Below are 20,005 nucleotides of genomic sequence, written 5' to 3' on the forward strand. Positions count from 1 at the left end.
CCTCGCTTCGACACGCGCCTCGGCCGGGGATGCGTGCGGTGCCATGTAGGGAGGCAGGCAGCTGAGTTGGCGCGGTGGTGGAGCCTTCACGAAGATCTGCATGCCGCCACGCAGGCGCTTGGTGAGTTGGCCAGGCAGCTGCATGTTGCCACGCGGGTGCCCGCCCAGCTGGTTGGGCTAGCAGCTGCATGTGAATGGCGGTGGAAGCTTGGTTGACGTGGGCTTGGCGGTGGCCTTGCCGACGTCTTTGGCGAGGGCCTTGTCGGGTGGCTCGGCAAGGGTCTCGTCGTGGCGTATTGTCGTCCCCGGCAAGGATCTTGCCTGGGGTCTGGTGGCCTTCCTTGGCAAGGATCTTGCCGAGAATCGTCGTCTTCTGATCTAATCTTGAATATGTCTTCACAAAGATCTATATGTCACCACAGGGGTGCCTTCTCGAGCCCTTGCCCCATGCTGATGATGGCACTGGGGGCCGCGGGCTCAAGGGTGGCTCGCTCTGTTGGTGCGAGGCGAGCTGTCCCGGCAAGAGTCTTGCCAGGGCCGCTGAGGCCACCCGGCAAGGGTCTTGCCAGGGGAACTTGCTTCGTCCCTCTGCTCTTTGTGGTCTTGGCCTTGGCGTTGCTTTGATTTCCTTGGGCTTCGATCTTACCTTGGCTCACCTCCCTCGTTCTGCTTGGTGTGGCGGTGGGCGCGGCTCTGACTGCCCGTGCACAGGAAAAGGGGTACATAGATGCGCCCCTATTTTTGTACACCGACAGGAGCCCCCGGGCCTGGGCCACACACAAGCGTGACGCATTGTTGGGCCAGGCCCAAAACGGTGCGCGGGCAGGTGGGGCGGTTTTTACCATGGTAAGTTTCTTCGCGTGCTCCGCCTCCCATGACCCGCGCGCGTGGTGCGGCGTGGAGGGGTGTGCGTGACGTGGGCAGCATGCGTGGGGCGGTTTCCACACACATGCGTCACATCATAGTAAAGAGGCAGCTCACGCTTCCCCGTAAAAAGAGGGAGGCATGGAGGCGCGGCTCATTTACTGAGCGGGGTCGGGGTGCGGTCTTCAAGGCGTCCACTCCCCACGATCACGGGGAGTGGAGAGGCCGCCTCACCCGTCCCCTCAGTTCTGCATGTCTGCCAGGCGTCCTTGTGGTGGCAAACGGTGGAGGCGAGAAACCGGGCCGCCGCTGGGTGGGCGACGGGTCGGTCCTGATTCCCCGTGCCTCTGGTGTCTGGATTGGCCGAGCGGGGCGGCCGAGCCTCAACCCCGTTCCTTTATAAAGAGGAGGAAGGGGGAAATGGCACCCCACATTCTTCCATCTTCTAACTCTCTCTGCTTCTGCTCGTTCCTCTCACCCGCCATGGAGAAAGGGAATCTTGATCCTTCGACGGTGGCGGTGAGAGTCGCCGCTCGAAGCGCATCCCTCCCCCTCCTGAACCCGTGGTGGCGGAACCGACCGCGAGGGGAAGGGGGAGGGGCGAGGCCGAGGCAGAAGCCGTAGTGCTCGGGGAAGGGGAGGACGGGGCGGCGCGCCGGCCTCGCCCCTACCAATGATGCCCTTCCCGATGGAGGGCCATGTTGACGACCAGCCTTGCAAGTTCTTCATCAGGCTCCGCCGGCCCCCGCGTCATCGTCTTCATCTCCCCACTCCGTTCGCTCGGGTGATGGAGCGTGCCCCGCCCTAGACCCTCAGGTTACACATGAGGGGCTGCGGGAACGGGGGTACGCGGGTCAACATCGACTTCCCGGCTCCTCGAGTTATGTATCTTCATCGTGGATGGAAAACGTTCGCCCGCATCCACAGCCTAGCGGTGGGGCTCGTCCTCTACTTCAAGTTAATGGAGGACGGCCTGCTCTCCGTCAAGGTCTTCGGAGATCTTGGGACTTGTCTAAAATGCTGCATGGAGAGCTCCTCTAATGGAGATTCTGACGATGGGAGCTCGTCCTTGAGCGAGAGCGACGAGGAGGACAGCGGGGTGGACAGCGGGGACGAGTCCAACTAGGCGACGGACGCCCTGCGCCTGGGCGGGTGCGGCAGCAGCAACATCTGCACCAGGCCGCTCCTCCAATAGAAGCTGGCCGGGGCAGGGCCAGCTCCTTGAACCTTGCGGGGCTGTCTCCTTGGGCGGCTGGCATCGGGAGGCTGCGGAAGAGGAAGAGGGCGGGCGGCAAGGCCGTCAACTCGGAGTACACGGGTACCGACGTCTTCATCGCGTATTGCCGGTCCTGCCGCCTTGTCTTCCAGCTCCTTTCCTGGCACCGTCATCACCGGCCCGCCCGTGGGTGGCCACCAAGATGTTCTCTTGGTGTATTCTGCTGCTCATAGCTCGCCTAGGCGCCCCTTTTGCGGGCATCTTATCTCTTTTTTAGTTTGTAAGCCTGCGGGGCTTTGTTAAATTTAAAACTTGTAATCCCCTTGCTCATGTTTTTCATCTCGCACGAACTATACCTGTATGGGATGTTTTTAATGAAAAAGGGATGCTTGCCGGGTTTTTCGTTCGCGGGTAAATCCCGCGACAAGGAGCGAATCCTTGTTATTGTTTTAAGATAAACGTTTTTCTCCCGGCAACAGGCCTTGCCGTCCCCCCACTCCATCTCGACCTTTCTCGCGCTCTTGGCGGAGGCAGGGATGGAGCGGGCTTTAGGCTCCTCGTCCCACCTCCTTGCCGCCGCGGCTACGACCAAATCCGAACCCAGGAAATAATCCCTAGGTATAGGAAAAAGGGGAGCACGGCAGCCTAGAGATAAAAACGAGGTTTCACATGCCCCAGTTCGGTTCCGAAATGCATGACAGAGGATAAAAGACTTATATGGATCCGCAGCCCTTGGCAATCTCATCTTGCCGCGGTTGTATCCTTGTGCTTGCAGCCCCCGGCAACTCTGGCTTGCTGGGGTCGGGGCGCCGGTCCGTTTTCTTCTTTCCGAGTAGCTCGGCAGAAGTACTCATGTGCCCTGTGAACCAAAGGAGGACAGAAAAGGAACAGACAGACGCACACTCGACCTCTAGGCTAGGGGTTAGTCGCCGCTAAGCACTATCAACCCTAACCAAGGAAGAGACTTGACCTAGCATGCATGCTATAACTTGTCTGCGCCTGGCTTTGTAAAAAGGGTCACATGCCTTGTCGGCAAAGATTGTACAAAAGGTGGCTTGCCGGGAGGCCCGGAAAGTCGTGCCTTATGGGTAAAACTTGCGAAGATGCTCAATGTTCTAGGAGTTGCTCACTGGGACGGCATCTTTGGTCTCCAGGCGGACTGCGCCAGGCCTGGTGACTCGCATTACCCGATAAGGGCCTTCCCACTTCGGCGCCAACTTGTTGGAATTCTTGGCCGACTGAATGCGCCGAAGAACAAGGTCACCTTCCTCAAGGCTTCGGGCATGAACCTTGCGGCTATGATAGCGGCGCAAGGCTTGCTGGTAGCATGCCGCTCTCATAGCTGCCCGAAGATGATCTTCCTCAAGGAGCGTCACGTCATCTTGGCGCAACGGCTCTTGCTCAAGCTCATCATAAGCGAGCACTCGAGGTGACCCGTATATGAGTTCCGTGGGGAGAACTGCTTCTGCCCCGTATACCAGGGCAAAAGGTGTCTGGCCGGTGGCTCGATTTGGCATCGTCCTGATCGACCAAAGAACCGTCGGCAACTCATCAATCCAGCGCCTTCCACTCTTGTGCAGCTTGTCAAATGTCTTCGTTCTCAAGCCTCGCAACACTTCAGCATTGGCCCTCTCCGCTTGGCCGTTGCTCCGTGGATGTGCCACGAAAGCAAAATAGACCTTGCTGCCGAGGTCTTGGATGTATTGCATGAAGGTGTGGCTTGTGAACTGCGTGCCATTGTCGGTGATGACTCTGTTTGGCAAACCAAAACGGCAGACCAGTCCTTTGAAGAAATTGGCGGCTGACTGAGCAGTCACCTTCCTCACTGCTTCCACTTCCGGTCACTTTGTGAACTTGTCGATTGCAATGTACAAGTACTCAAAGCCCCCGACGGCGCGGGGGAAAGGGCCCAGTATATCGAGCCCCCAGACCGAGAATGGCCAGGAGAGAGGGATTGTTTGAAGGGCTTGAGCCGGCTGATGAAGCTTCTTTGAATGGAACAGGCACGCTTCACACATGGTTACTAGTGTCGTTGCATCCTGGAGGGCGGTGGGCCAGAAGAAACCTTGCCGGAATGCCTTCCCGGCAAGGGCCCTTGACCCTATGTGGGAGCCACATATGCCTCCATGTATCTCCGCCAACAGCTCCAGTCCTTCCTCCCGGGGGATGCACTTGAGTTTCACACCGTTTGGCCTCCGCCGGTACAGGACGTCATCGACGAACTGGTACAGGGCGGACCGACGGGCTACTTTCTCTACTTCTTCCTGCTCCTCAGGAAGCTCCCCTGTTTGGAGGAAGTGACGGTACGTTGTGCCCATGCCGGAGCCTGGGGCTCGACGGCAAGGACCAAAGGCATTTCTTCCGCCACGAGAGCGGCTGTCTCTACGGCCAGGGCTTGATGCCCTGTCGGAGTCAGTCGCGCTTGGGCAGGCTCAGCGTCCGTGGCAGCACCCTTGCTGGCTGCCCCAGGGGGCTCGGTAGGAAAGTACTTGCCGGGACCTGATTTCCTCCGCTTGTTCTGCCCCGCTGATGGTTCGATAGATGGTTGAGTTAACCGGAGCAAAAAGGTACCTGGTTCCACAGGTAGCTTGAATGCGGCATGCTTTGACAGGTAATCGGCGATGTCGTTCTCCGCTCGGGGGACGTGCTCCGCCTGGATACCGTCAAAGCATTCCTCCATCTTCCTCACCTCATCTACGTAGGCTTCCATCAATGAGCTCTGATAATCCTTGTTGACCTGCCTGACAACGAGCTGTGAGTCGCCCCTGACGATGAGCTTCTTAACCCCGAGGTCTGCCGTGATCCTGAGACCAGCAAGCAATCCCTCGTACTCGGTGGTGTTGTTGGTGGACATCTCCCTGGGGAAGTGCATCTGGATCACGTACTTGAGGTGTTCTCCGGTGGGTGCGATGAGTAGCACACCGGCACCGGCACCGGCGCCTTGCAGCGAGAAGGCCCCATCAAAGTACATGATCCAGTCGCGGTCTGCTTCCTTGCCGGGGAGAGTGGTCCCTTGGACTTCTTCGTCAGGCGTCGAGGTCCATTCTGCGATGAATTCCGCCAAGACTATGCTCTGAATTGTCAAGGTACTTTCAAACTTCAAACCGAAACTTGACAGCTCCAAGACCCATTCCACAATCCTTCTGGTTGTGTCCGGGTTGTGCAGTATTCGTTGCAACGGGAGGCGGGTGACGACAGTGATATCGTGGGCCTGGAAGTAGTGATGCAGCTTCCTCGAGGCCATAAGGAGGCCGAAGAGCAATTTTTTCACGCCAGCATACCTCGACCTAGCCCCCTGCAAGAGGGAGCTGACAAAGTAAACCGGGTGTTGCATCATCTTCTTCTTTGGCACCACTTCACTCGACTGCGCGGGCATTGCCTTGGTGGCACCAGACTCTGCCGGGGGTCGCGCCTTGTCGGCACCAGGCCCTGCCAGGGGAATCTTTGGCTTGCCATCCGCTGGTTCTGCCGCCATTGTTGCCTCCTCGTCGACCTCCCTCTGTGCCACCAGTGCAGCGCTGACCACTTGATTCATCGCCGCCAGATACAGCAGCAACAGCTCTTGTGGTTTAAGCGCAACCAGTATCGACATGGAGGAAAGGTATTTCTTCAGATCCTGCAGTGCTGCCTCAGCTTCTGGTGTCCACTCTATTGGGCCTGCCTTCTTCAAGATTTTGAAGAAGGGAAGGGCGCACTCGGCGGACTTGGAGATGAACCGGCTCATGGCGGCAACGCAGCCGGTGAGCCAACGCACATCCTTGATCCGCTTGGGCGCCTCGATCTGCTCAATAGCCTTGATCTTGTCTGGGTTTGCCTCGATCCCACGATGCGACACAAAGAATTCGGGAAGCTTGCCGGACGGAACACCGAAGACACACTTCTCAGTGTTCAGCTTGAGGTTGATCTTGCGCAGGTTAGCAAATGTCTGTTCCAGATCTTGCACAAGAGTTGGCCCGTCCTTGGTTTTGATCACTATGTCATCCATGTAGGCCTCCAGATTTCTATGGAGCTGAGGTTCAAAACCAATTTGGACTGCTCTTGCAAACGTTGAGCCGGCACTCTTCAACCCGAAAGGCATCCATAAAAAGCAATACGTACCACATGGGGTGATGAATGCCATCTTCTCTTCATCCTCTCTTGTCATGAAGATTTGGTGGTAGCCTGAGTAGGCGTCGAGGAATGATAACAGATCACACCCGGCCGTGGAGTCAACAATCTGGTCGATGCGCGGCAACGGGAAGGGGTCCTTAGGGCAAGCCTTGTTAATATCTGTGTAATCAATACACAGCCTCCACTTCCCATTCGCCTTGCGCACCACTACTGGATTGGCCAAACACGTCGGGTGGAGCACCCCTCTCACCAAACCTGCCGCTTCCAACTTCTTGATCTCCTCTGTGATGAACTCCCGCCTTTCCAGAGCCAGCTTTCTGACCTTCTGCTTGACGGGCCGCGCGTGGGGGCAGACAGCTAGGTGGTGCTCAATCACCTCCCTGGGAACACCGGGGATGTCGGACGCTTGCCATGCAAACACATCGACATTTGCCCGCAGGAAGGTGATGAGCGTGCCTTCCTATTTGCTGTCGAGGGTGGAGCCTATGATGAAGGCCCCTCCCGTGCCATCCTCCCCGACGGGCATCTTCTTGGTCTGTGGAGGCTCGGCTCTGGATCTCTTGCTCTTGTCGGTAGAGCTCTCTGGCACGTCCTCAACTGTAGCACAACACCCCGAGGAGGTGCGCTTGCCGGAGTGGGTGCGAGAGGTCTTGTCGGGCTCCTTTTTCCCTCCCGGGCCGTCAGCGGCAGGAGCAGGTGCCTTGACGGCAGGTGCTGCAACTGCTTCCCGGTAGAGTTGGTCGGCGCATATCAGCGTGTCCTTCTTGTCGGAGGGGACAGAGATGATGGTCAACGGCCCGGGCATCTTCAGCATGTTGTAGGCATAGTGTGACGCCGCCATAAACTTGGCCGATGATGGGCGGCCGAGGATCCCGTTGTAGGGCAAGGGGATCTCGGCCACGTCGAAGACGATCCTCTCCGTCCTGTAGTTCAACTCTCCTCCAAATGTCACGGGCGGTGTGACCTTTCCCTTCGGCTGGCTCCTCCCCAGATTGACCCCTTAAAACGTGTCGGTTTCCTCGAGGTCTCCATCAGGGATTTGCAACCTTTTGATCACGGCAGGCGAGATCAGGTTCAGGCTAGCCCCACCGTCAACCAACATCTTGTTCACCCTGAGGTTGCGTATTGTTGGCGAGACCAACAATGGCAAACACCCAACCACAGTAGTGCGGTCAGGGTGGTCCTCGGCGTCAAAGATGAGGGGCGTGCTAGACCACTTCAATGGCTTCTGCGTCGAACAACGGCGCTGCTGCTGTAATCTCATGCGCCCACTGCTTGAGCCGGCGGTGAGAGGTATGCAGCGATGCGCCGCCATCGACGCACATGGCCTCCATAGCCTTCTAGAACCCTTGCTCACCAGACTTGTCGTCCTCGCCGTGACCATCGTCTTCTTGTTTCTTGTCGCAACCCCGGGCGGTCCTCTCTTGTTGGTTGTCCTTGCCGGGGCGGCCTCCTTGGCCGCCACGCTTCTTGCCGGATCCCTCAGCACTGTCCTGGTCCTTCTCCTTGGCCCGCCTTTCATACTCAGTCTTTTGCTTCTCCGCAAACAGCTCGACTTGTCGGCAGTTCTGGAGGTCGTGGCCCTTGGTGCGGTGGATCTTGCAGTATTGCTTGCCGGAGCTTCCTAGCTTGTCGGTAGCCGCCAGGGCCCGGCAGGCGACGCACCCGGCAATCTCCTTGCCAGGGGCGTCTACCTTGACCTTCTTGCCGGCACCGGTATCGTCAGATCCCTCAACGGCAAGCACGGCCTTGCCTTTGCGTTTCTTGTTGCGACGCCGGCTCGTCTTCGTCGGGGTGGTGGCGTCTTCATTAGTAGAGTCGGTTTCCGCACCGGCGTCTTCGTCGGGGTACTTCCTTCCCTCTTCAGCCCAGGCGCACCTATCAGCCAGAACGTAGAGCTCAGCCACATCTTTAACCTTGGTCATCGCCAACTCCTCGTGCATCTTGCGATTGTGTATGTTCTGGTGGAACGCGCTAATCACAGCGGCGGGATGAACATCGGGGATGTTATACTGCACCCGGCTGAATCTCTGGATGTACTTGCGCGGGGTCTCCCCTTCCTTCTGGGGAATGATATGCAGATCACTGGCCTGGCCATGAGCTTGGTGGCCTCCTGTGAAGGCGCCAACGAACTCATGGCACAGATCTGACCAAGAAGAAATGGAATCCGCCGGCAAGTGCATCAACCAAGACATCACATTGGGCTTGAGTGCCAGCAGGAAATAGTTGGCAAGCACCTTGTCGCCGCGAGCCCTAGCGGCCTGCATCGCGATGGTGTAGATGCTGAGGAACTCGAACGGATGGGTCTTGCCGGTGTACCTCTCGCCGACGTCGGGCTTGAACGTGCGGTGGGATGGCCACTGGAACTGCCTCAGCTCACGGGTAAAAGCCGGGCAGCCCACCTCGTAAGGTAGGCCGCCGGGGCCCCCCGGTGCCGGTGGTCCATAGCGGGTCCCGTCCGCTTGTCCGACTGGCGGCGCGTTTCGCACCGGCGCTCGACGGTGGTTCGAGCGTCTTTGTGAGCTCGCTCCCGAAGGACCTGGCGTTGGTCGCGGAGGGTCCGTGGGTCGGACGATGCTATGGAGATGTTGTCACAAGTGTCGTCGCGACGGGCCGATGCCCGCGGCGGCTGGCGAGGAGGAGGAGAGTGCACCATGGCCACAGCTCCCCGGTCCTCCCAACGCCAGCATGTAGTGGCTCGGTGGAGCGCCGGCCCGAGGGCCCCGCTGGTCGCGGATCGTCTCTGTTTGCGACGGCGATGAGGCTCCGGATGGTGGCCCTCCACTCGTCGAGCTTCTCCGCAGCAGGAGGGAAGTCGAGGAGCAGCTGTGCGCATGCCAAAGCTTCCACTGGCGTGGGCGGCGGTGACAGCTGCGTGGATCGCGGCGCTCTTCGACTTCTAACTACATTAGAAGGAGCTCTGTCACGACCCAGCGGCTGCGCGCCATTTTTGCCAGCGCTTTGGCGAGCGTGCTGAACCCCCTCATCTTGCCAATGACACGCCTAGGGTCACTGTCGGTGTCAAAACCGGTGGATCTCGGGTAGGGGGTCCCGAACTGTGCGTCTAAGGCGGATGGTAACAGGAGGCAGGGGACACAATGTTTTACCCAGGTTCGGGCCCTCTTGATGGAGGTAAAACCCTACGTCCTGCTTGATTTATTCTTGATGATATGAGTATTACAAGAGTTGATCTACCACGAGATCGGAGAGGCTAAACCCTAGAAGCCAACCTATGGTATGATTGTATGTTGTCCTACGGACTAAAACCCTCCGGTTTATATAGACACCGGAGAGGGTTAGGGTTACACAAGGTCGGTTACAAAGGAGGAGATATCCATATCCGTATTGCCTAGCTTGCCTTCCATGCCAAGGAGAGTCCTATCCGGACATGGGACGAAGTCTTCAATCTTGTATCTTCATAGTCCAACAGTCCGGCCAAAGGATATAGTCCGGCTGTCCGGAGACCCCCTAATCTAGGACTCCCTCAGTAGCCCCTGAACCAGGCTTCAATGACGATGAGTCCAGCGCGCAGTGTTGTCTTCAGCATTGCAAGGCGGGTTCCTCCTCCGGATACACCACAGAAGAGTTTGAATAAAAGGATAGTATCCGACCCTGCAAAATAAGTTCCACATTCCACCGTAGAGAGAGTAATATTTCCACAGATCCAATCTGCTGACATGCTTTGGCAACATGACATCATGCCATGGCTCGGTGATTATTCGAACCGTTTTTCTTTAACCAGCCCCGCACATAATGCGAGGTAGTTTCTTGACACGTCTTGTCAAAGCAGAGATCGTGTCCCCCTTATTATGGGATTCTCATCAATACGGGCGTGGGTAACCCAACCGCGCCATCAATTACGGCGCTTGGGGGATAAGCGAGTTTCACCAGGCTAGTGGGGGCGCATAGTTTCGTCCGCCCTTATAAAGGGATAAGGTTTAACCTTTTTCTACCCACGCCTTCTTCCTCCTTGCTCATCCATTCTCGCGCACTCGAGCTCCAACGCCCAAGTCCACATCCTTCTCGTCAACCTTCTCCAAACATGTCCAGAGCGGGAGGCAAGTGGATGGCTTCCTCCGTTACGGAGGGACACATCAAAAAGCTGCGCGGAGCCGGATACTTAGCCGCGGATATCACGCATCGGCTGCCCGCTGCGGGGCAGATCTTCCCCACCCCGAAACCTCATGAGAGGGTAGTTTTCCTCCACCACTTCCTCCGCGGACTGGGGTTTCCCCTTCATCCATTTGTCCGCGGCCTCATGTTCTACTACGGGCTGGACTTTTATGATCTGGCCCCGAACTTCATCCTCAACATTTCGGCATTCATCATTGTCTGTGAGGCTTTCCTCCGCATCCGCCCCCACTTCAGTCTGTGGTTGAAGACCTTCAATATCAAGCCGAAGGTGGTGGGCGGCCAACAAGCGGAATGCGGCGGAGCCATGGTGGGAAAGATGCCCAACGTTATATGGCTTGAGGGCTCCTTTGTGGAGACCATAAAGGGGTGGCAATCGGCCTGGTTCTACATCACCGAGCCGCGCGACACCAACTGGGCGGCGGCCCCCGAGTTTCGGTCCGGATTTCCTACGCGCCTCACTTCCTAGAAAGAGAAGGGCATGTCCTGGGGTTCATCGGTGGAGCTGGACGGACTCCAGAAATGTATCCGGAACATGGCAAGCAAGAAGCTCTAGCTTGTCAACATAGTCCAGGTCATGCTCTTCCACCAGATCCTCCCGTGTCAACAATGGGATTTCAACTTATGGGAGTTCGACCCGGCCCGGCACCAGACTCTAAGCGAGCTCTTCGACACGACACACAAAGACGTTTGGAGGGTGCTGTTCAAGGGCGTCGAGGTCCCTCCTTCTCTTACCGAGGACCGCGGGCTAAGCGCGAAGCGCCTAGCGCATTCGGTGATTTCTATACACCCGGTAGGATATTTATTTCCCCTAGCTTAACCATGTGAGGGGTCTGAGCTCCATGCCTTTGATAGGACTGGGTGGAGACGTCGGGGCAGATTAACTGTCCGGCCCCTCTATCCGAAGACACTGCGGACGCTCTCCTGACGGAGATGCTGACTCCGGCTCCTTACAAGGTGCCGGAGAAGACCAAGAAGGCCAGGGGAACCCGAAAGAGTTCCCGGCGCCAGGTGGTATCGGACTCATTGTCCAATGACTCCGCGACGCACTCCTCCCCCGAAGACGAGGAGGAAGATGAAGATGCTCCCCCTCCAGTCGGGGGAGACAAGAAAAGGAAGGCCACCCCAACCGGGGGGGGGGGGGGCGAAGGGTCCAAGAAGGGAAGGACTCTCCTTCCGAACTACTCCACCACCGCCGCCGAAGGCGAAGACGAGTGGCTGCTTAGGGCCAAGCCCCTGGCGAAGTCGTAAGTATTCGGATGCCAGAGTAACGCATAGCATGCCTTTGTCGCACTGCTTCTCCTAATGTTGAATTATGATTATGCAGACCGCCCCGAGCCCGTATCGACATATCCTCGTCGGACGGCTCCCTGGACTCGTCGGATATGGATAGCGATCCACTTCCGATCACCACCTCCCCTTGCCCTACGAACAACGCCGAGGTATTGTCTCAAGAGGCACCGGGTCGAGGGGAGACAGTCTCGGAGGCGCCTCAAGGCGACCTTCCGGACTCCGGGAGCAGAGGGAGCAAGGCTCCCGAGGGCTCCGAGTTCGGCCCTCAGCCGAACACCGCGCCGGAACCTCCAATGGTTCCGGACTCGGGTAGGCGGCCTTCTTACAAAAGGGGCAAGACGCCTGTGCCGGTGACCTCTGTCCATCCGGAGGCACCGGACAATCTGCCGGGAGTGCTTCGCAGCGCTTCCATCGATGAAGAGCACCGCACTATTATGAGTGCGGTGGTCCAGAAGGTTCAGTCCACCAAGAGCGGACTGACTGAAGCCTGTGCCAGCCTTCTAACAGGCTTTGAGGTAAGTATTTGAAATATAGGGAAAATATTATCGCATAGACAGTAGCCCCTAATGCTCTGTTTGGTGTTCAAAAAGAAAAGCCGAATAGAGGATCAACGAATATCTGTAGGAGTCTAATATAAGTATGTCTATATGCGTATGCAGGCTTCACTACTGACCTCTGCCGCACTGACTGCAGAGGTCGCCGTACTGAAGCAGGACCTCGAAGGGTCCAAGAAAGAGCTCGGCCTTGCTAAGAGGCAGTTCGAGGAGCACAAAGGTAAGTAGTACCTAGTCCATGGATATATATAAAAAGAATGCGATTGCAAAATGACAAGATCATCATAAATTTGCCAGGGTCCACGACCGAGGTGGCGGCCCTGAAGCAAGCGCTATCCGAGGCCAAAAACAAAGCGGCCAAGGAGCGCACCGAGCGGGAAAGGTAGGAGGCACGGGTGGGCGAGGTGCAGTAAGAGCTCCACGCACTCGTGACGAAGCACAAGGCATTGGAGCTTGACTTGAAGACGCGAGAGTCCGAGCTTGCCGCAGCCCTTGAGAGTGCAAAGAATGCCAAGGCAGAAGCCCAAAAGGCCCTCCAGGAGATTGATGCGATGAAGAAGATGGCGGCGGGTAAGGCATTCAATATGCAAAGCAAGCATGTGAAAGTAAATTACTTGTTACTTACCCGAGTCCGGAGCTCTCCAGAAGCATTCACAGATTTGCCCCGCAGTGTGTCGGATGCCGCACAGTTTTACCAGGCCGAGGAGGGAAGCTCAACGGAGAAGTTGTTCTGGTCTCAGTATACTGGGACCGAACACCCGATGCCTCTGAGCGACCAGCTGAAGCAACTGGTCGAGCTGCACAAGGCGGCCGAACAGGCCATGAAGGGCTTTATAGTCCGGATGTGGCCTGGTGACGCCCTTCCCAATAGCTACTTCGGTCTGGTGAGGCGGCTTGTGGATGCCTGCCCACGGTTGGAAGTCATCAAGCGGTCCATCTGCATCGAAGGTGCACGCCGGGCTTTCGCCCGTGCGAAGGTGCACTGGGCTAAGATGGACGCCGTGAAGCTGGTGAAGGAGGGGCCGCCGGCGGGCAAGGAGCATCGCGACCCCGAGATGTACTATGAGGGTGTCCTGAAGGGCGCCCGTCTCGTAGCGGACGAGTGTACGAAAGATGTAATATTTGAGTAAACTTGCTCGTGTAATCCTGTATTTATAAAAACTTGTTCATATGCGCTATGCAACGCTTGTTTGAATTTAAAATATTTCCTTCTGTTCGGCTGTTTATAAAGTCTGAGAGATGGCTAGTCGTCGGCTTCTACCCCCATGCCACGAGTGCTGGGGTGTTCGGGATAAACCTGAGCACTCTTGTTCCCATTTTTGGGTCCTTCGAGGGAGGTGTTCAGCACAATGAACAAGGCAATCGGACTATAATGCGTTATCACTCTCACTTAGCCATAGAATTCTATAATTTTAAATTTCGGCGAAGCCCCTAGTGTTCAGAAGGCCGAATTCGGGGCGCTATACACGCCTTTAAGCCGGACAGGGCCGACTCCTCGCTCTAAGCGGCATAAGTCTTTAGGGACTTGAAACCTCTCGAACAGTGACCAGTCTCTCGCCTTATCATGACAGTCAGTTCTAGCTTTCTATACGGAGGTGCTTAGCCCAACAGAACCGGGGCACAATCGCAGTAGTTCTCCCAGTGCTACCTTAGCCGATATAGCGGAACGTAAGGTACCAAAACATGGGAGCCGGGAAAACCCAATTATTGACCCAAGACATGATTCGGAGCTAATGCATATAATGCTATAAGTTCGGAGTGCCGCACTGTCGAAAATGTTCGGACTTCTCATTCCGTATTATGGGGTATGCTTAAGCCCCTAGCGTATTGGCCGTACTAGAGTGTACGGGTGCTAGATGTCATGAATGAACATATATATATATATATATATATATATATATATATATAGAAAGTTTATTTAAGACCTAGGGTGAAGAATAAGTTATTCTTCACCCAGCGAGCCATGTTCAACCAAGCCACCATTCGTTTGATCGAGGCAAAAGCCCACCGTCCCCTTGCCGTAAGATTACAACGGAGTTAAGTTTTTTTTTATGTTTGATGAGGCAAAAGCCCACCGTCCCCTCGCCGTAAGATTACAACGGGGTTGAGAATTTTTTTTTATGACTTGACTCGATGCCCCTCCTGGTCTTTTGCGCATGTCCCTGTCTTTTCCTAATCTACTGCATACGGTTTCGATAGTATTGACGGCGAACGGCGGCCTGGTGCTCGGCGGCGATTTGGCCCGGAGTGAAGCCATGTTTGGCATGCTAGCTGGGCAGTGTGGTCTTGGCATTGGGTGGTCGCTGGGTAATTGGGGCGGCGCGGTGTGCGGCATCGGCATAGGTCTTGGGCCGTGCTATGCACGGAACTGTGGCTGGTGATCCCACCGGAGTTGTGGCAGGTGATTGCGGCAGCGCTGTATTGGGCTACTACTACATGGCAAAGTTGCCGCTGTTTCAATTGAAGTTTGGTTGAGCATGAGTGCACGGGAGGAGGTGAGCAACTCCAATTTTTGTGATTTCTGTTCCAAAATTCCAATTAGCTTCGTTTCCTTTGTGATGTTCTTCCCAAATTGATATCCGTGCATCTGGTTGCTCCCGATCTGCTTGCTCCTGCGCCCCTTGAGGTCCTGATTTGACTACCAACCTGTGGATCTAGGTTCTCCCGGTGGTGGAGTTCATGGAGCTCCAGTGGCTAAGGACTTGACCGGCAAGCTGGAGGCCACCACAATCAGCGTCCTCCAGCTCTAACACTAATCATTCATCTCATCTAGTCACGTGGGTTATGTGGGTATGTGGCCATCCTTGCCTGCTTCAATAATTTTCAGTTGCTTCAATTCCTAATCTAGTTCGTAGCAGACGTGCAGATAGTAGAATCTTGCCTCCCATATGTTCAGGTGATATGTTGCTATTTGAACTGAAATCCCATTGTATGTCTTGACAAGTGAACGATGCAAAAATAGTGTACTGACTATCTAATCGTTGTTAGGTTTTCTCTTCTCTATTTGAAGGCGATGATCTTGTGGCAATTGGTTCCATTTGACTTGGTGCCTGCACCACCGTATACACAAGTTTCTTCAGTTTATTCGGGTGGTTTCCTCTGTCATAATGGCAAAGAAAGGCGCTAGATCCAATTAGATGATGTAAAAGTCACTGCTAGATTTCAAGAATTTCTTACTGCCAGCATTCTCAGGTAGCAGAGATTGCCAATCATCGTTAAGAATGTTTTTTTCATGTTTCTAGCGTATATGGTCATTGTGGCACCCCTTGCATCATCATGGAATCCACATGTTTCAAAAAGTGACATGCAAATGGTACCAAAGAGTGTATTCGCATCATCATATACCATAGTAACATACTATTACAACTTTACAAGTGATAGTTTGAAGTAGATCATGCTTCCTCCTTCATCATCATGTTTTTCTAACATCTTGGTTTAGTTGATCCAGAGATACATTTATCATTCATGTTGATTATGCAGTCGAAGCTTATCAATTCATCGCTGTTGAACTTTGTAGTTTTGATCTAGATAACTCTCTGCCTGCAAAACAAAATGTAGTTAGCTCCCATATGAACGTGTATTTATAAGATTTTTGGAGGTTGAGGAGCTTGAAGAAAATGCACTTCTTTTGCATGTGCCTATATATACCTCTCAGATCTTCTAATGAAAACTGAAAGATTTTGTCTCCAGTGTGATCTCGTGATTATACTACTTGTTCTATACAAAGAAATCTATGTGTATATGGAGTACTAGCAGTTTTTACCTTGAGGATTACTTTTCTTTTCAAGATGGAATTTTGGTACTTAGTATACTCCTTACTGCCTTGTTTTCTGGCTGGGCTCAGAATATCATTTTCTTTATCGAATGTTGTGACTAATGGAATTTTTAGTGGACACCCCGGCAATTTTATTTATTACTCAAATTATCTATGTTTTCATTTCTTGTTTGAAACTCCTCGACATAAAAATTACTAAAGCTTCACCATCTAGCGAAGAACGGATGCATCAACTCTCATTTGATTCACAAAATGATAAACTGTCCCGTTTTTTACCCTTCTCGGTATTATTCATAGACTTGCTTTACAATTTAAAATTAGGATCTATTTTGCAATTTCAAAATCCATACTCAATGTTGCTAAACACGTCCAAATGGCGAACATGTTTTTAGTACAGTACATGAAAGGCTAATTCTATGCTGGTGAAGAGATATCCCAGGTTTTTTCATACTGTAATGGGTTTGAGTTGTTTCTGATTTAAAAATGTTAATGTAGCGTTCTCATGCAGGCCTTAGTTTCTTGGTTTTGTTGTTCGCTGCAGTCCTGGTATAATCCTTTGTTCTTCTATATTTGTTTACCACATCTGTATTTACACCTGACTTTATGCATTGTGCCATCAATGTTAGAGGCCTCATCGCGGGCTGTTTTTTGAGCATTGTACAACTTCACTGAAAGTAAATTTGCTACTGCAATTAAGGGCGACCTAACTATGGCCTGCAGTGTTGTTGAGCAATATAAAGGCCCGACATTACCTTTTATTTGTTCAACATTATCCTTAAAATGCATAGCTCCTAAAATAAGTTTGTAGAGCACGAATTGCAATCTAAAAAATGAGCTGCCTGCTGAACCAGCAACCGAAGATGTGGGTGGTGCGGTAAGACATACGTCAACCATCTATTACTAAAAGAGGATTCCTATTTGTCCAATTTTTACTTTTGATCAGGGATTGCAGATTTAATATTTACTTTTTTCAACAAGTAATTTTTTTGGGTTTTGCTTCAAATTTTATCTTCTGTGAAGTGTTGGTTTTGCTCATCCTTAACCCATTCTTTCTCCCCCGCAAAAAAACATTCTTGTAGAGCTATCTATTTAAATATGATTAATTTCTTCTTCTTTGGGGTTACTCTACCACTACCATAGAAAAGCTATCATTTGGTTCCTTGTCATATTTATTTAGTTCCTTGTAATATGTCATTGATGGTTTATGGAGAGTACATTTCAAACTAATGTTCCTCTTTTCAGCATACAGTTTTCCTTTCTTACATTTTGCAATGCATCAGGACAGAAACATGACAGATTGAGCTGCAATGGTATGTGTACATGTAACAGGTTTTCAAGCTCTGGAAAACTTTTTCAGTAATCGAATCGTTGCTGAAACTACATGGTCATCCAGATGAGGATGTTCAGAAGGCTAACTGGAAATGCATCTTGGGCAGAAATTGTAGGGTCATGCAGATGGGGATTTTGCAACCTCTAATCGGAAATCCAAATGTTTGCATTTTGCCCAGACCGGTGCCCTTCTCAAGATTGACGTGAGGCTGTTCTACTACAGAAAGATAGTTTTGTCTATAGATATAGATTTGTTTAGATGCTACTTTGTCAAGCAGCCTATTGATTTTATTGTTTTATGATTTACGTGTGATGAACTCACATCGTCTTTGTTCATTGTAAACTGGTCTAGTTATACCATGAAATGCAAGTGCTTTTCGAGTAGTTCTTATGTGGTGGAATGCACAATTCCAGAAAAAAAATTGTCTTGACTAGAATGCTTAGGAATCTTTTTGTTTGTGGTATAGAGCTAATGAGTTGAACACATGACTTCATGATCTGGTAAACAATTGTTGTACAAAACACCAAAAGAGAATGGAGAGTAGGAATCCAAAACAAAGAAATCAACATGATTTTTGTAAGATACACTCAAGTTGACCCTTATTGACATGCCTATCACAATCTGTTGAAAACGTACACAAATTAGAAGAACAACCTTCCCGTGGTACTTCTACAAGGAAATTTGACAAGCACTCAAAGGAGGGATTTTTTCGACGCAATAACTCAAAAGGTTAATGCATTGCACCCCAATCAGGTATTCACTATACATCACGCAGTGAAATCATTGCCTTATTGTTACATAATTCATTTTCATTCATATATTTTGTCAGACTAAACAAACAAAGACATGTTAAATGACATGTTTGATCCATGGCATAGAAAATTGGAGGTCTTATATTGGCACTGGCAGCTTTAGCCAGGCTTCTGAACTTGTGACAAGCATCGACAGGTCGTGCGGCTACACATGGTTGTGGTTGTGCTCGTCCTAATAGGTGCCATGAGGGTCCCAGCATTGCCACGACACGCACCACGTGCTTCCTCCAACGCACTCCTTGCTGCTGCTCCATCAATACAACTCCCTGCGCTCTGTTAGTTCATATTGAACTACTTGATTCGGTTAGAACCTACAATGAAAGGATGCATATCTCGTCTTAAGTTAGATAACTTAGATGAAAGCCCTATAGCACATAGCTGATGGGTCAAACATCTAAAGCTTTGATAATACGAAATCCCAACAGTTTCAAAACAAGAAATCAACACATAGATAACTAGAGTAAGAAATGAAACTGTGGGGCTTCCATTAAAATTTCTTTTAGTGACAACATGATGGACAGAAAATAGTATTCTGAGCAAGCAGAACAATGGAGCCAGAAAACACGGAAATAAGGAGTATACTAAGTACCAAATTTTCAGGTTGACAGGAAAAGAAATATTTGTAAAAACTGCAAATAGCCGTACACATAGATTTCTTTTTATTTGTATAGAACAAGTAGTATCATCATGAATCTCAAACTGAAGACAATGGCCTGCTAAATGAAGCTTCTAGTTAGATCCATGCATAACAGAGCTGGAAGATCTAAATACATGTTCATATGAGAGCTGCTTCATTTTCTTTTGCAGGGAGAGAGTTGGCTGTTTCTGAATTACAAAATTCAGCATCCATCCAATATATTGATAGGCTTTTAGTCCTCAACAATTGTATTGATGCTTTTCTATCCTAACATGTACAGAAACTGCAAGATCTTTCATTCTGTATTGCCCAAGCAATCTATGGACTGGATGCAGGTGGGCAAATGTACAACTGTCTTTTGAGTGTTTTACAGATTGCAAAAGGAAACAAGAAAACCGAAGCAGAAGCTAATTTGCATTACTAATTGTGGATATTCATCAATACATTTGTTGAAGACGAGAAGCTTATCATCTTGGGGGTGCCTTTGGTGATAGAATTTGTACTTGAAAGTTAATGACCTAATTTCCTAATTTTTCTGTGAAAAACAATGGTGGCACAAAAGCAGCTCAAGATTGATAGGACACTATACAAGTACATGAAGTATTTAGTTAAACTCCAACATGAGGTATATCTACTTTAAATCCACACCTTTTAAAAACAACAACGAGCACGCCTGTCGATTTCCAATAAAGAAACTGCCCGTGTTTTACAAGTCAAGCCCAAAACATTTAGAAGGCCAACACCATCAACAAGCAAATGTCAAGCCAACAGACTAGGGGAACCAGGTAGCCATGCAGGGGTCCTGTGCAAACAGCCACGACACAAACTAGATGCAACAATTCGAGAAATGAGTATGCCAAAGTACAAGCAAAGCACCAGCAGCTAAATGTGCCAGACTAGGCTCATATTACAAAACGAAAGGAGCCTAAGTTTTCAAAACAGGGGTAGGAATGCAAAGATAACAGGAAAATCACAATATGCATTTTAAATGCATACTTAGATGATAGGAAAGTCACAATACACGTTCTAAACAGACAGAAATCCCGAAAAAAATATTTTATCTCTAGTAGGAAATTTTAGCAGTACCTCCAGAATCTATCTACATTCAGTACTAACATTATAATAATGTTTGGAGGAGCTACTAGCTGCAGGTAAGACTCTGAGTAATAGAACAAGAACTTTTCTGAACAATTCAAGCATATTTACAGTGAGGTTTGGTCATCATGTATTGTGGTACAACGCTATATTCTAGAACAAAATCTTTATCCCATACCTTTGCAAAA

General features: G+C 51.5%; 1 long non-coding RNA gene across 1 annotated transcript; it reads left to right on the forward strand.

Annotated features, from left to right (window-relative positions):
• The first annotated feature begins 14,255 nt into the window (after positions 1-14,255).
• LOC123102497 (uncharacterized) lies at positions 14,256-17,656 on the forward strand. The gene is made up of 2 exons (XR_006448975.1): positions 14,256-14,663; positions 14,827-17,656. It is a non-coding gene; the product is annotated as an uncharacterized lncRNA (long non-coding RNA).
• The last annotated feature ends 2,349 nt before the right edge of the window (positions 17,657-20,005 follow it).

This window comes from Triticum aestivum, chromosome 5A, assembly GCF_018294505.1.
Source record: "Triticum aestivum cultivar Chinese Spring chromosome 5A, IWGSC CS RefSeq v2.1, whole genome shotgun sequence".
NCBI classification, from domain to species: domain Eukaryota; kingdom Viridiplantae; phylum Streptophyta; class Magnoliopsida; order Poales; family Poaceae; genus Triticum; species Triticum aestivum.